The following is a 17,219-nucleotide window of genomic DNA, read 5'->3' on the forward strand; positions in this document are numbered from 1 at the left end:
TGACTGATAAGTATTAGTTGACTGATTAGATGAACAAATGGATGTAACAATTGTTGATGGAAGGACCAATAGTCTTTTTGGCTAACAGAGAGGAGGGTAACTTTACCAAGTGTGTGGGATCAGGAACAGCTTCCCAAAGTTAGAGTATGGGCCAAACGGCATCTGAAAGGAGTGTTTCCACACATCAGAAATTGTCCAGAATACACTGAACCCAGACAAATTTACTAAATTTGTTACGTTATGTAATTGTTTTAGCATGATATAAAAAACAAACACATGAAATCTAGGACTTCAAAAATATTTTTCGATAAAGCTAAACATTTAATTTTTTAAGATGACTCCATGTAAAAATCAGATATAAACAGAACGGAGGATGTATGGATAAAGCAAAAACTGAGTAGCATGTGAAGAACTGAAACTTCTATAATTATTTCTAATGTTTATTTATTTTTGAGAGACAGCGAGCAAGCGAGAGCAAACATGAGCAGGGGAGGGGCAGAGAGAGAGGGAGACACAGAACCCAAAGCAGGCTCCAGGCTCTGAGCTGTCAGCACAGAGCCTTACACGGTGCTTGAACCCATGAACCATGAGATCATGACCTGAGCAAAAGTCGGACGCTTATCTGACTGAGCCACCCAGGTGCCCTGAGCTGAAATTTTTAAAACATGGTTTAAACTTAGGATGCCCCAGGAAAAAAGAGAAGAGAGGTATTCCAGGGAGAGGGCAAAGCATAAGCCCAAGCAAGAAGACAAAGACCATAGGTATTGTAGGGAGTTGGAACAAGCAGACAGTAATATAAAGCTCAAGGTAAGTAGTGGAAGAAGATGCAAAATGTCCAATCAAAGAGCACTAAATCTGCCAGATTCAAAAGGATGAACTTACCTTGTAAGTGACAAGGAGCCAAGGGACGTGGCTATACTTGTATTTTAGAGAGATCCCTCTCATGGGTGACTAGAGGGTAGGCACTGGGGAGTAAGTAGACTGGGGTAGGGAATACAAGCTTAATAGGAATCATAAACAAGAAATATTTAGGTGTTAAGAAAATCATCAGGCTTTGGTGATTGGGTATGAGCAGATGAGATCAAGCTATAATTTAATGGTTTATAGCTTCATTGACTAATAGACAGTAGTACCTAAAAAAAGGGCTTAAATCAGAGAGAACTTTGAGGGAGGTTGTTTTATTTTTGTGTGATAATTAAAATAAGCATGATTGATAATGAACCTGCTGCCCTAAGAAAAAGAGAAAGAAATCGGTAAAATGAGTAAATGTTCAAAGTGGATAGAATAGAGGAGACTCTGGCCCCCTTCCTCCTGAGATGACTGCATTAATAGAGAGTGCTATGTAAGAATAACAAATCCCAGCAACAATTTGTTAAATGACGAAGGAATCCAGAAATTGGGGTCAAACAGGGTGCTTGGAAACCAGATTTAAGAGGAAGGGGTAACGTAAAGAAAGATTAAAGTCACAACAGCCTCAATTCAAGGTTGGGAATGTGTGAGGATAACAGAGTAGACCAGGCCCCGCCAATCGACCCCCTAGAACTGGGTCCAGGTAGAATGGTCAATCACACAGATCCAAAGGAGACGGCATCACCTTTCAATCTCTCTCCTCACTTGACAGCTATCTTGGCCTTGGCTGATCAAGACTCCTAGGTGATCTGCCTACTTGCAAAGCCCTCCCCCTCTCCCCTCTGCTAACTGAAAGTGGCAAGTGTTCTGGTCTATTTTACTCTCAAATATTTTTTGATTTTCCAACACGTTTCATGGAGTTTAGTTGAAGCCACGTGAAGTACAATTTGAAAATCCTTCCCAATAAACACAGAAGCTATTCTTACAACAGCTTCCCAGGAAGAGGTCACAGCTAGGCATGGGAAAGATCTAGCCTCCTGCTGACTGGAGCTCTCGCTTGCTCTGTTGCTCTCCCCTTTCTCTCTGTACCCAGTTTCATACCACGCCTTGCTAATTTGCAACCCTAAGCATAAAGTGCTTACACTTACACAAGCACATAGTAGAGCTGGGTTCCAAAGAGGACTGGGCATCTGTAGTACTTGACATTCAGGCCTTTGGCAAGATGTCAGCATTTCATAGAGTACTTTAAATGTTTTGGTCTGAGAGCTAATATAGCATTTCCTCACTGGTCAACACGAGCAGCCCAAGCAGAAAGCTAAATCTATTTCCCTCAACATCAGATGTTACACTCCATTGTTGATCCAGCCTTGCCTACGGAGACGACAGGAGGCTGGAAAAATTGGTAAGTAAAAACAGTCCATTCAGTGCAGAGTATATTTAAAGAATATTTGTGATTCCAATGTGAAATGGCTGTTTGTGCTCATGATGTCCTAAATTGTTTTTTTCTCATGGATTAAATGATAAGTAACAGATTTATCAGTGAGATCTGACTTTTCCAGGTTCAAAAACTAAACTAAGTCCAATTAACTTTTCCCTGTAAATGTGCCTTTTAATTGCATGGAGCAGGATTTTCTTCCATGGGCTCACGCATTAGACTTTAAGAAATCCCTGTTTTGTTTTGTTTTTTAATTTGTAAACTTATGGATTGTAAAACATAAGACAGTGTTTGTGTGTGTGTGTGTGTGTGGACAGTGGGTTAAAATCCGTTCGGGATATGTTAAGGAGCAAGGATATAGCTCGGCTATGATGTAATCTTCCAAGCTAAGGGAGTCCGATAAAGAAATGAAATGCTGAAGAGAAAAAAAGGCAAAGCAGCTTTGGTTTAAGAGAGCAAACTGCCACAAACTCACAAAAAATGAAACCAAAGGTAAAATACTTCATGCAAGTAAGGATGTGAAGTCTTCTCTGAAACCTAAACACCTGAGCTGCTCGTGTGGATTTAATGGTGACTCACAACTAATTTTCACAGGGAAGACACAGGAATAAATAAGCCTCATAGTTGCTATTTTAGTTTTTTTTAATATTTTAGGTTTTGCTTTTCATATCTTGACTCTTAACGTCTGGTTTCGTCTGAGATTTCCCTAACATTTAAATATCAAGTATTCAGAAGTTTTTTGGTTTTAATTTGTGGACGGCAAGGACAAAGAACGTAATTTGTGCAGCTTATTTTTGCTTGTTTTTTCTAGAAACTGTGTAATAAATTTCATAAAATCTAGACTGACAGATAATTTTAAAACTAATGCTTAGAATAAGTTAAAACTTGTGCTGAGAACCCACTCCTTATACTTCCCAGCCAAAAAAGCTTTATAAGAGCTCCATTTATTGGAGAAATTCTAAGCATACTATAACTGAAAGAAGGCAGTGATAGGATAATTTACAAACCACAAGTGTCTCCCTACTCTGCCATCAAAAATATTTTAAAAGTCACAAAATTTAGTGATTTTAAAAAGCTATAACTCTTCTTAATAAATGACTCTCTAAATGAATAAAACGCAACCTCTTAAGTCTTCTTCTAATTCATTTTTACACCTACCAACTTTCTTGCCAGTTTTCCCTCTTAAAGATAGCATCCATGGTGGGGGGAGGGGGGGGGGGCGGAATCTCTCTCTATCTCTAGTTCTCCTTCTGTTCTAGACAGCTTTCCACATCAGCCCCACCCATTATAGGGGAAAACATTTCTTCACCTTTGGTGCTTCAACACAAAACAGTTCACTACTGATAGGGATTACCACGTGTAATCAAGATCATCTGAGAAAGAAAATCCAGAGTAAAAGTTGGTTTTAAAAACATAACCAAGATCTAGACTTATTTACATTTGGCCATATGCCCTATAAATTACATAGATTTTTTTTTGTTAGCCATTCATATGCAATCTTACTAATACCTATTAAATGTATTACACTAACCATATGAAACTTCCATTTTTGTAGGCAAAAAAAAAAAAAGCCAATTATTAACAATTTTATATGACTCAATCTAATAAAAAAAGGAAGAGAGACATAGTCTCAAAAGGCAGTCCCAGAAGTCAAGGGTGATGCAAAAAAACCTTTAATGGTATTTTACATAACTTTTATATGACAGTGAAATCCAAGACTTGTAAATAACAATTCCAATGAACCCCCATAGATACAGCCCTCTGCTTTTAAAGCTTTGTATAGATATTATCAAGACTGGATGAAATTTAAAAAACACTGGATGTCTCCAGCAGCCAAATTACACTGGGAAATACCTTAAATTGCTGGCTCTATTCAGTTAAGAAGCTAGGGTCCAGGGAGGTTCATTGACTCAAACAACACAACACAGCTAATGAAGGCCTACGATGGGTCTTAAAGGAAAAGGCCATCTGGCTTCAAATCCAGTACCCTCTCACCTATCCCATATCTTACCTCTGATCTAACAAGATGAATGTGCCCAATAAAAATTATAATTTACACATAAACATAAGTTGGAGATGTGAAAGAGCACAGGACTGCTGAGGCTCTTTACTAGCTGTTTACACAACAGTGGCAACAATCACACTGCATAAAATATAGTCAATATTATGGGGACTCAGATTTTTATAGATGCAATCTTATATGGTAGAAAAAGCAGGGCCTCTGAATGCAGCAGGCCAGCTGAATTTGAATCTACCGTGACCTTGAGCTATGCCTGCTTCTCAGCTCTTTTGCCTCTATGATCCTCCTCTGTTCCATAACCAATATAACATCACAATAAAGCCATCGCCCCACAGAGCTGCTAAGACAGTAATTGAGACATGTTCATATCTGGCACAGAGCAGCTATTCAAAAAAAAAAAAAGAATCTCTCCCCCATCCTTGCTAATAACCTATTATGTTAGAGATAGTACTGGAAAGATTAAATAAAACCTCACAGGAAATTTCTTCAGTTAGTATCTGATACTCACAGGGCCAAATAAGAAATCGCAAATAAGGGAACATGAATACTTCTCCCAATTCACCTCCTATCACTTCAACAGAAAACCGGGTAATGTACCAACACACAAGTAGCAAGTATCTATTAACGTATGTCCACTGAACGAGCAAACCTGTCCTTCCCGGCCAGACCTGTGGGCCTGATAGCTAGAGACCTGGAGATCAAGGGACTCAGAGCCCTGAGCCACACAGTGGTAGTCCTAGACAGACAGAGGTGAGAAAATGACACGAAGGTTATTATTTGCTTAATTCACATACTTCATGGATGCATGAATAACCAAATAAATAGACAACCTTATCAAAAACTCAAGAAAAAAAGTAAAATTAAAGATATTCAATCTGTAGGAGTTACAATGATAGACTGTGAAGTTTTACCTATTTTTAAAATTTAATTATCTTTATAAAAGTGTGGTATCCTTTTTTTTTGGTATTTACAGACCATCCAGTACATGATAAATTAAGGCCTAACATCAAAATAAGCAAACTAACCCCCAAAAATTCTTATTAGAAAATACAGTAAAATATATCTTAGCCAGGAATTCTCAACTTCTGGTCTCAAGATCCTCTTTACAATATTCAGAAGCCCAAAGAGCTTTCATCTGTATAAGTTCTAGCTAACTTATATTTACTATAAGTTTATTATATTTACTATAATAGATATTAAAATTGTTGAATTTATATTTGTAATTCATTTTAAAAGGTGTCAACTGTTAACAGGAATAACACATGTTTTTATAAAACAATAATTTATTTAAAAAAGCTTTAATTGGAAAGGTGGTATTATTCTACCTTTTTGCTTGCCTCTTTAATATCTGAACTAGGACAGATTCTCATATCCACTGCTTCATTTGATCAGTTTCAAAATGTAGTTTTAATTAAAGTATATTAAAGAAAATCTCATCTCACACAGATATGTAATAGGAAAAGAAAGAAGTATTTTAATAGCCTTCTGGATTTTTTTTCTTTGGTACCACAACAAATCTCAAAAAGTGGTTGTTTCTTAAAGGTTGTCTGCAATGTAGAACCTAAATCCTTATCAATGAATATTCTTTTTGCATTAAAATCCTTTAGTCAAACTTAGTCTTTGAATTTCTTTTTATCTTTATTTATTATAGAGAAAGACAGAGTGTAAGCGGGGGAGGGGCAGAGAGAGAGAGGGAGACACAGAATCCGAAGCAGGCTCCAGGCTCTGAGCTGTCAGCACAGAGCCCAAGGCGGGGCTCGAACTCACGAACTGGGAGATCATGATGTGAGTCTAAGTCTCAACTGACTGAGCCACCCACGCACCCCTCTTAGTCTTTAAATGAATCTTTGACCTGTGCTAGATTTTATAACATCACATAATCAAGTCATTTGGAGATGTACTGTCATTCAGATGTATACTCTTTATTATATAAAAATCAAAAAAATGGTCTTAATATTGACACCGATCCATAAGTACTGGGCAGTGCTATTTTCTTCCGTTGATGAAGGTTCAGCTCATCCATTTTTGAGAAAATGTCGCCAAATACCCAAGTCAGTCTGAATTACTATAGTCTGTGTGTCATTCTTTCAAGTAAAAAATGGTGTTCCAGCAAAAAGCATCTAATTCAGTTCATGGCTCACATGGCTTAATCACTCAAGTGTTGTTCCTCTAGACAACCAACAAATAAGGCAGAAGCTTCATGAACAACTCCTATTCTGTCATGTACAATGTTTAAAAGACACATATTTAAAGGGTAAGATATAACCAAATTAACAATATATATTCCTTCATCAAGAACGCTGTAAAGTGCACTTGGCCTTTTCTTCTCCTGGTTACCAAGAATTCATAGCAGTAAGGTATGCAGTGACTACAGAACAGATATGTGCATGGCCCTGATTGGTACTCAAGTATTTTACATACCCTGGCTTTTGCACCATTCATACAAATGTCAGCACAATGAGTAAAAAAGGCAAGTAACACGTTAGTATTCTTTTCAAGATGGGTTGACTTCATGGCCCCCGTGAAAGGGTGTCAAGGAACCCCACAGTCTAACAGACCATACTGTGAGAACTATTATTTTAGACTTTGAGATAGAAAAATTTTCTTTGGATACTAAAAACACTAACTCAAAACAAAAATAATTTGACTATATTAAAATCTGTAACTTTTGTTTATCAAAATACACCTTCAAAGTGAAAAGACAAGTTATAATCTAGGAAATGTATTTCACCATATATACACCTAACAAAGCAGATTATCAACACTATTTGAAGAATTTCTACAAATCAATAATAGCATAAACAACCCAACATAAAAATGAGAAGATAATGACTAGACATTTCATGGAAATAATCATTATATGAAGAGATGCCCATATCATCAGTTATCATGGAAATGCAAATCAAGGCCACAATATAGTATCACATCATAAACAAAACTTTAAAAGACTGAGAATATGAAATGTTGAAGAGGATATGTATCGACAGGATCATTACACATTCTTAATAGGGGTATAAACTGGTGCAACCACTTTGGACCATAGTTGGCACAGTTTCCATTATTTTGACATTCCTATACCATATGAATTTGCAATTTCACTTCTAGATTTATACCTACAAGAAAATCTTTCCTATGTTCATCAAGATAAACTATGGATATACGTCTCAGCCAAGTTTACAAGAGCAAAAGCCTAGAAACATCCTAAACACAGGAAATTAGTCATAGTCACCAAGACAAATAATTTACAGCAATACTCAATACCATGGATGATATGTGATATGATAAGGTTAAATTGCTAAAAGATAATATAAGGCTTTTAAAAAAAACAAAATCACAATTTCATACACATACATACCACAGATTCACACTTATTTTTAGGAACACAGACATTGCAAAACACTATAAAACAAGAAAGCAGGAGAATGACAAAAATAGGATTCAGGGTACATAATGGCCAGAGGTGGCATATGGGAAAGAGGACAGAGCATTCAGGTACACATAGCTTTTTACCCTCTCACCTTTTGTTTAACTTATGGAGTTTAAGGAAAATTATTAATATGATTAAAAGTAACAAAATTAAAATTTATCAAGTCAAACTTGCATCAACTTTGCATAAGAATATTTCATAAATTAAAGATTATGTAGATCCAATTTTATTCCCCAAAGATTTAAAAAGCTATCTGTACATTTTAACCTCTTGCAGATAGAAACTTTAAAATTCTAGAGGTTCTAAACAGACTCATAATTTGACAGTTAAGTAAATCAACTCAATTTAACCAAAATTCACAAATTCACTAAATATCTATTGAACTTTTAATGTCTGCCAGGTAAATAATTTAGCAGTGAATAAGAAAATTAAGTTCTGTTCTCATGAAGGTTACCTTTAAGGGGGTGATGGAGACAGTAAGTTGAAAATTAAATATTATTTATTTTTTTTTTATCTTTATTTTTGAGAGAGAGAGAGAGAGAGAGAGAGCGCACGAGAGAGAGAGAGCGTGCAGGGGAGGAGCAGAGAGAGAAGGAGACACAGAATCCGAAGCAGGTTCCAGGCCCTGAGCTGTCAGCACAGAGCCCGACACGGGGCTTGAACTCACGAACCGTGAGACCATAACCTGAGCTGAAGTCGGATGCTCAACCGACTGAGCCACCCAGGCGCTGCAAATATTATTTTAAACAATAAAGACACGTATGAAGAAAATAAAACATGGTGGGAGGCTGGCAGGTGCTAGGTAGGAGCTTGGCTGTGTCAGATGTCATTAACAGAGAAGGGCCCCCCTAGAAGGTGATGTTTTAACGCGGACCGACAGGGGGCAGCCACACTAAGATGCTAGAGAAGGACAGCCACAGACAGGGCTACAAGTACTTCTGCCTCAGTGAGTTTTATATCTTTACAAAACTGGGCTTCAACATCACTGTGGGGACAGCAGGAAAGCAAATTCACCCTGGTATTCCTGCTGGTCCTATGTAGTGCTTGACAAAACTCAGTCAGTGATGTTTGCAGACCCTTGCCAGTAGCCCCCACCAGTTTAAAAGGACCAGAAGCCATTTGGGATTTACTGGGACAGAGAGAAAACACGTATGTACCTAGCTCAGAGCTTTTTCCGGCACTGAAAAGGAAAGGCACGGGCAAGGAAAAGCTCAAGAGGATAGCTAAGTAGTAAAGCTTCTACTTTTATCTTTTTTGTTCGACTGGGCCAAAATATCTAAGTAGCACAATAATCTACGTTTATAATAAACATTGATTTGCCTAAGGCACCAAATATCTACTGTTTTGCCTTCCCCACGTCCCCCGCCCCATACACACAAATACACCTGCACTTTTTCCACAAGCTACTCATGTCAGTGACATCCAAAACCAGAAGAAAGCTTGCTGGCACTTTTGCTACTGTAGGCCGGACACATGGCACTTTTGCTACTGTAGGCCGGACTTATGTTCTAGGTAAGAGTCACACAACTGAGGAGAGGCCTCTGCTCTCCACCAGGAGAGCAACAGCGGAACCTGGCTGAGAAAAGTGGGAGCAGGATCAGCTGTATTAGTTATCCTGAGGTGGTATCTATCTGCCAGGCCTCTCCCAGCCACGTCCTAGAAGGGAGGCCTGAAACCAAGGTAAGACCAGAAGGTTAAATGCTGCAGGCAGTGACGGCTCGGAGGAGCTGAGCTGCCCATGTGAGTGCTCTGGTTTCTACCTCAGGAATTTGCTCAAGCCACTAAGCTCCCTTCACCTGCTTTCTTCCTGTGCAATGTAAGAACGTTTTAGGTCATTCATCAGAAATTTATACAATTCGCACTATGAAACATTTGCCAAGTCAGGTCAAAAAACAAAGCTCTCTCTCCATGCAGAACAGACAAACCAACAAAAACAAGTCTTTTCAACAGGAAACAATACAACCCTAGCAGATAAGGCCTCGGAATGACACTGACCTGGATTCAAATCTCAGTTCTACAACATGCTAATTGTAACATCCTGGACAATTTATTCAGATTCTCTAGACATCCGTTTCTTCAACTATAAAGTGGGATTACTTTTATCAGAACAACACGAGGATTTACTCAAAAGTATATAGCTGTAGTTCATTCGTTCAGTGCTGCATAAAATTACACTATGTTTTTCTTTTACCCATTCTCCTACCAATAATCATTTGAGCCAATGCCCACATTTTTGCTCTATCACTTTCTATGTTTCAAGAAACACTTGTACATGTTTCTCAATATGCTTCTATAAAAGGTTTTTAGGGCATATACCTAGGAATTAAGATGCTTGGCTAGAGGGTAAGTGAATGCTCATCTTTTCAAGTACTTCCAATTCCTTTTCTAAAGTGATAAACTTGAGACACATAATGCTGAGCTGGGGATTTTTAAAAAGTCCTGGAAGACAGTATATAGCACGAACAATTTTAGAATGCAATATATATGCTTGTATGGATTACAGTCATCTGTTTAAAGGGCAGAAATGAAAAACACAGAACTCAAGACAGGGTTCCCTCTGGGCAGAGGGAGGCAGACAGCCAGGGAGGAGCACAAAGGTAGACGCAGGTGGCTCTGGCTGTCCAGTCAGCACTGTGTTCTTTTTATTGTACTTTACCTTAGGTTACATAAATTCTTCTCAAAGTAGGAAACATTCCCTGAAAAAGAGAAAATACTTCAAAAAGCAATTAGCATCGCCTGTGTCCGGTACAAGGTAAAGTTCCCAATGAATGGCAGTTGTCGCTACAAAACGCGAGGAGAGGGAAAGGGATGACGAGGCACAGTGGCAGCTAACACAAGGCACGACGGACTCGGTTGAGGGAAAAGCTCTTCCCGATGGAGGTGAAGCAACCTGCCTCCTCAACACCCAGGGCCGTGAGTGAGCCAGAAGTGCAGAAAGTGGGGGTCCACTGTGCAGAGGGGAAGTAGATGAGGCTGCTCGGGGTCCAGGAGCAGACACTGAGCTCCAAGGGGGGCAGGATGCACCCACAATACCAACAACACTGCATGATAATAAGCACCCAAGGAATATTTTATAGGCAGTTCGCTTTACTGATGATGGTTTTCAACAGTGTTCTAAACAAAGATTATTTTGGCTTAGAAAACTAGGTAGAAAGAGGAAAGAAGATGGCAAAGAATAGAATAAGAAAACCCAATTTAAGGATAGGTAGAGAAGCTTCCAAAGGTTAACAGAGGAAAACAGGCAGCAGGGTAACAGATGTGTCTAAGAGACTGTTGAGTACCTGCTGTGTGTCAGGCACTGAGCTCAGGATTCTTCCCTCAAAACTAATACACACACATATATCAGATGCACATGTGCATATGCATACACGTGTGTATGCACATATACTGTAATATATATCATCCTAAAAGTATAATACACAAGCGTATATACACGCACACATATACTTTCTTTTCCTTCTACTGAACCTCTTCCAAAATGTGCTGCAGGCATTATGATCCTCCCATCCTAAATACTTCGATATGCAACTCAGAAGAGTAAGAATATTCTCCTGCTTAACCATACCATCATCACACCTAGAAAGATTAACTCAAAAATACTAACGCAGGGCCTATATTCAGATTTACACAACTGTCCCAAAACAATTACTATAGCTCTATCCTCTACTCCCTCAATCTCCAATCACAACCACACATTACACATTACACATTACACATTATCTCTCTTTGGCCACCTTTGATCTAGAACTGCTCCCTCCCACCCAATCATGTTTGTTCACTTTTCATGACATTCATTTTTTTAGAATCTAGGCAAGTTGTTTTACAGAATGATCCACATTCCGATTGTTCATCCATGATCAGCTTTTTAACAGGGCACGTTGTATACATCTAAATAAATCATAATGTCAACTTATCCCACTTGGGATAAGTCTGATCATTCAGTGACAGCTAGATATCCCTGCTGAAAAGGATCAATTTTTTCCTTTAGTATTCTAAGTGATCTGAGAGTGATACTTTTAGACTAGAATATCCTGTTCTCCCACAGCCTTTTATCGACTGGCTTTTTGTAACTACTGAAGACTGCGTCCTCATCAGTTATTACACTGAGGCTGAAAAATGGTGACTTTCTATCATTCATTCTACATTTTCTAGCTGAAATTATGTAAAGAAGAGCCTCCCCCTGTCTTCATCCTCCATTTGTCATCCTTATTCTTTTTTTTTTTTTAATTTTTTTTTTCAACGTTTTTTATTTATTTTTGGGACAGAGAGAGACAGAGCATGAACGGGGGAGGGGCAGAGAGAGAGGGAGACACAGAATAGGAAACAGGCTCCAGGCTCTGAGCCATCAGCCCAGAGCCTGACGCGGGGCTCGAACTCACGGACCGCGAGATCGTGACCTGGCTGAAGTCGGACACTTAACCGACTGCGCCACCCAGGCGCCCCTGTCATCCTTATTCTTAATATCACTCTTTTTTTTTTTTTTTTTAAGTTATTTTGAGAGAGAGTGTGTGTGAGCAGGGGAAGAATCCCAAGCAGGCTCTGCAGAGGCTCAATCCCACGAACCATGAGATCATGACCTGAGCCAAAATCAGGAATCAGTTGCTCTGCTGACTGAGTCACAGAGGCACATCAAACACACACACTTTTTTTTTTTTTTTTTTTTTTTTTTTAAGTAGGCTGCACGCCCAGCACAGAGCCCAACTCAGGGTTTGAACTCACAGCCATGAGTTCAAGAGTCAGATGCTTAACCTATTGAGCCAGCCAGGCGCCCCTTGCTTTCCTTTTCTTAATATCACTGTCAACTGAATTTGGTTTGTTTTTCCAAGCACTTTGATCTCTTGTCATTCCTGTTGATATCCAAATTGTCAAATTTAGAAGTATCTCCAATAGCAGTTTCCGTGTCCTGTTTTGACATGTCCCTATCGGGCTGAGTGCTTCCTTGCTTTTTGCCCAACTGGTTCATCTCAACTCACTTGTACTTTCCCTGTGCCTTATTAAAGTCAACCATTTCTCCAAGAAGCCCGGGGTCCTTTCAGTGGGCAGTGATACTTAGGAACAAGATGAGCTCACTAATACTGAGAATCAGTATTTCTTTGCCTATAGAGGGTTTTTACCTTTGTTATTGAAGGATGGAAAAGGCTTGAGCAAGTTTATAGCTATGGGGCTATCATGACTTCTAGACCTACCAATTTTTAGTCTGTTTTATTAAGGACTTATGCAGGTTTATACCTCACAAGAAAATCACCACTAAACAGAGAGAGATACTAACAATATAAGAGAAAAACAACAATGTATGAAGATTAAAAAGAAGTCTAGAGTAGGCTGCATTTAAAAAAAAAAAAAAAAAAGCATAGAGTAAAACCAAACCAGTCCTGGTCCAAGCAAGTCATTAACATAAAACTGCAATGGAACACTTGTGAGCTGGTTATGATTAGACTTCTCACATATGGACATTACAGCTAAGGCAATAATGAAATGCCATCTAAGAGCTCCCATGCAGCATGGCAAGACATGACATGACTTTCTTATAATGTACTTGATGGACTCATATTGAATTCTATTAGAAAAGTGAAATAATCACAAATGTAATGGTCTAAAACGAAATATACATTCAACAATGGATCCCAACCTATGGACCTAGGGTTCACAAAAGGAAAGGTCTTTTACTTCACCTGTACTCTGAGCACCATCTTTAAGTTGCATAAAACTCCATCTTTCACATTTAAGTTCTACCCATTTTGAGATGAATATAGTTACTTCATTATCATATGTTGTATTATAAAAATACGAATTCATTTACAGAATTGCCTAATTCAAGGAATTGTCATGATGCCTTTTATTGAAAGCAAAGGTCATTGATTCCTCCAAAATGGAGGAAGTAGATCAAATGTTAGGTTTTCAAATGCATGTATCACTCTTCTGCAGTATTCGCACTCCCACCCAAAGTCCTGGATATCCTTCTTCTTGGGCTATGTGAGGCTGATTCTTGAACAAACATACAGGTGGTTGATACTTAACTAAGTAGTTACAAGTGTGGGTTTCCCAGAAATGAAAACCTGCTCCCCATTCCCATAGCAAAGGGATATGCATTAATGCCCTGAGCCCCAAGATCTGAACATCTGAGTACTGCATGCCTAACTGAGAAATGCAAACATCATCTCAGTGAGGCAAAAGGAGGTCAAAGATTCATTTCCTTGCCTGGCCCTGGGGAATAGAGCCTCATAGTTAAAAAAACAAAACAAAAACAAAAACAATGCGGCAGAACAGGCTGGAAAAAAGTCAGGAATCCAAGTAGCTCAACCTAATTCCAGACCTAGAAAGGAATCATTTCCCAAAACTAGCAAGACCAAAATTTCATAGCTTTATGCCACTTTCATCAAAGATTCAGGCTTCTGGGGATTGATTGCTGAGTAAGACCGTGAAATATTTGGGCTTCCCTCATTCCCTATTGCCAAATGCCACTTCCTGTGAGGACAATAGGGGGACCACTGGAAGCATAGCCTTCCCCCCATCCTCCCAACACAAGCACTTTTGAGCCAGATACCCGAGGAGGTTCAGGGCACTTAGCAAACAATCTATGGTGCCTCCTATAGCTCTCATTCAGGTTCAGAGCATCAGCTGAAAGTGAACATGAGAAAGCAGGGGGAACCGTGTAGATGCCTGACCCAGGGGAAGTCCTGGGCAGACTGAAAGTCCCAAGGACATGGGATTATTCCATTGTCAGCTGAGTCACTCCCTGAACCCCCACTGTTCCCTCTGAGTCACACACTACCAAGCACCAGGTTATTTGATTCTTAGAGGAACAGGAACCCTATGAGGCAGCAACCACTACCCCCCCATTTTAAGAGAAGTAAAGACAGAAACACGGAGGTACTTAGTAACCCACGGCTATTAAATAATCAAGCCGCATTTCTAACCAAGGTCCACTACATCCAACAGGCATGCTTTTAATCATTATACTGCACTGTCTGCCTGTTGCCCCACCAGTGCAGACAAGACAGTCCACTTCACATTCTGAGACCTAAGGATTTGAATTACCTACCATTGATGAGCTACTCAACATAGAGTTAAGACTGTAAGTGTTAAGACAGCACCAAAGAGAGAGTGACTAAATTCTCTCTGTATATCAAAATGATATCAAATATACCTACCACTTAGAGGCTATTCCAGTGATTTTCAACTTAGGAATATTTAGAAATGTCTGCACACTTTTTGTTGTTGTCATAAATCATGGGGTGCTACTGGCACCTAGTGGATAGAGGCCAGAGATGCAGCTAAAAACCTCGTAAGGCAAAAGACAGCCTACCTACAAAGGGCTGGAATTCAAAAAAAAAGAAAAAAAAGTCAATAGTGCCAAGGTTGAAAATCCTTAGGCTATGCCAAAAAGTGTAGGTGAAAACTCCTCACTAATCCATCCTGACAATCCGGACACTGTCCCATCACAGAGGCTAGTGACAGTTGGCCATTTTCATGGCCCCAGACCTTTGGCACCTGTGCTACACCTCACTGTCTACCGCCTCCCATAATCAGCTAAGATATGCAGACACACCTCTGAGCTCTTAGGTGTGCCAGGCATACACTTTGCTACTAGCTCTGCTAAAAGTATTTTAAGAGAAGTGGTTAGAATTAACAGTAAAAACTAGGTTTGAACATTATCAGTTTACTGTCCATACTAACCCACTGTCAAATTATCATACATAATTGAAGACTGGGTCTCTTTGCAGCAGAAACACAGATCTTTGATTCTCATGAGTGTGAGTCTGTGAATAGGGAGGCCCAGGAAGAAAGCCTAGCAGTTAAAACTGAGCTCAAGTACTGGAAGTTCTCAGGTGTCTGCAATTCAGCCCAAGAAGCGCATACAGCCTCTTCTAATGTGAAAACTAATTAGCACTGTTCCTCATTTGAGGTATGTAACCTCAGCATTCACCCAATTAGAAGTTAAACTAAACCATGTTTCTCATTCACCAAGACTCTAACTGAAGGTGAAGTCAATGGGCCATAGTGTCAGGAGTTAGGAGGATCAAGTCAGATCTAATCAAGACTTCATATCTACTACAAGAGAAAACTAGCTGAAGGTGACAAACAGGAACAAGCAAAGCCAGAGACCCAGGGAGTCCTTTTGTGGCATCCAAACCATACACAGCAGCCCTGGGTCTCCCCCAGCAGCACAGTCCTTAGCACTTACTGGTTAGTGTCCTTGTTTTAATCACTGTAATGAATGCTCCAATTCTATACCTCCCCTGGCACATCAATGCAGAAGATAGAAAACTGAGTCAAAAGTCACCAACCCATTCATTTGTCAACACTTTCAAAAACTGGCCAAGAAAATGGAGGTTTCTGGATGCTGTGGTACCTGGAGTCTAACTGGAAAAACTGAAGATATGCACACCTTGCAGACCTTCAAAATCTAGATAAAACACAGGACATGCATACTTGCAGACTCACACACAAGAGAACCGGCCCTCAAAAAAATGCTGGCTGAGTGATTCCTAAAGACAAGACTCCTGGAGTATCTGGGTGGCTCAGTCAGTTGAGACTCTCACTTCAGCTCAAGTCATGATCTCACGGTTTGTGAGTTCAAACTCCACGTCAGGCTCTGTGCTAACAGCTCAGAGCCTGGAGCCTGCTTCAGATTCTGTCTCTGTCTCTCTCTGTCCCTCTCCCCTCTCATTCTCCCTCTCTCTCTCTCTCTCTCTATCTCAATAAATAAATAAACTTAAAAAAAAAAAAAAAAGACAAGACTCCAGAAACCCACAACTAACATCATAATCAATGAGAAAAAAATTAAAGTTCTTCCCCTAAGGTCAGAAACAAGACAAGGATGTCTCTCTCACCACTTTTATTCAATATAGTACTGGACGTGTTAGCCAGAGCAACTGGACAAGAAAAAGAATTACAAGACATTCAATTTGGTAAAGAAGTAGCAAAACTGTCACTATTGGCAGATGACATGATGCTATACATAGAAAACCCTAAAGATTCCACCAAAATACACACACACACACACACACACACACACACACACAAATATATATGAGAATAAATGAATTCGGTAAAGTTGCAGAGTAAAAAATTAACATGTAGGTATCTATTGTATTCCTATACACGAATAATGAAGTAGAAGAAGGAGAAATTAAGAAGACAGTTCTATTTACAATTGCATCAAAAAGAAAAAATACCCAGGAATAAATTCCACCAAGGAAGTCAGAGACTTGTACACTGAAAACCGTAAAACACTGATGGAAGAAATCAAAGATAACACAAATGGAAAGGTATACCATGCTCTAGGAATGGAACAATATTGTTAAATGTCCACATTACACAAAGCAAACTACACATTCAATATAATCCCTAGCAAAATGCAAATAGCATTTTTCACAAAAGTAGAATAATGCTAAAATTTGTATGGAATCTCAAAAGACCCTGAATAGCCAAAGCAATCTTGAGAAAGAAAAACATAGTTGGAGGTAACACAATCCCAAATTTCA

At 39.2% G+C, this 17,219-nt stretch overlaps 2 protein-coding genes across 19 annotated transcripts in view; one reads left to right on the forward strand and one right to left on the reverse strand.

Annotated features, from left to right (window-relative positions):
* The window catches only part of MED12L (mediator complex subunit 12L), a 333,571-nt gene that overhangs the window by 178,266 nt on the left and 138,086 nt on the right, over positions 1-17,219 (reverse strand). The gene's annotated exons all lie outside the window — the stretch shown is intronic.
* P2RY14 (purinergic receptor P2Y14) overlaps positions 1-17,219 on the forward strand; it is a 56,445-nt gene that overhangs the window by 27,461 nt on the left and 11,765 nt on the right. Inside the window, exon 1 of one of the 4 annotated variants that reach the window (XM_060638975.3) lies at positions 529-2,251. The exons of the other annotated variants lie outside the window; for them this stretch is intronic. The gene's annotated coding sequence lies outside the window, so the exon portion shown is untranslated. Of the gene's footprint in view, positions 1-528; positions 2,252-17,219 lie in introns of those variants that run through there. 4 annotated transcript variants of the gene reach the window in all.

This window comes from Panthera onca, chromosome C2 (genome assembly GCF_046562875.1).
Source record: "Panthera onca isolate mPanOnc1 chromosome C2, mPanOnc1 haplotype 2, whole genome shotgun sequence".
Classification (NCBI taxonomy): Eukaryota; Metazoa; Chordata; class Mammalia; order Carnivora; family Felidae; genus Panthera; species Panthera onca.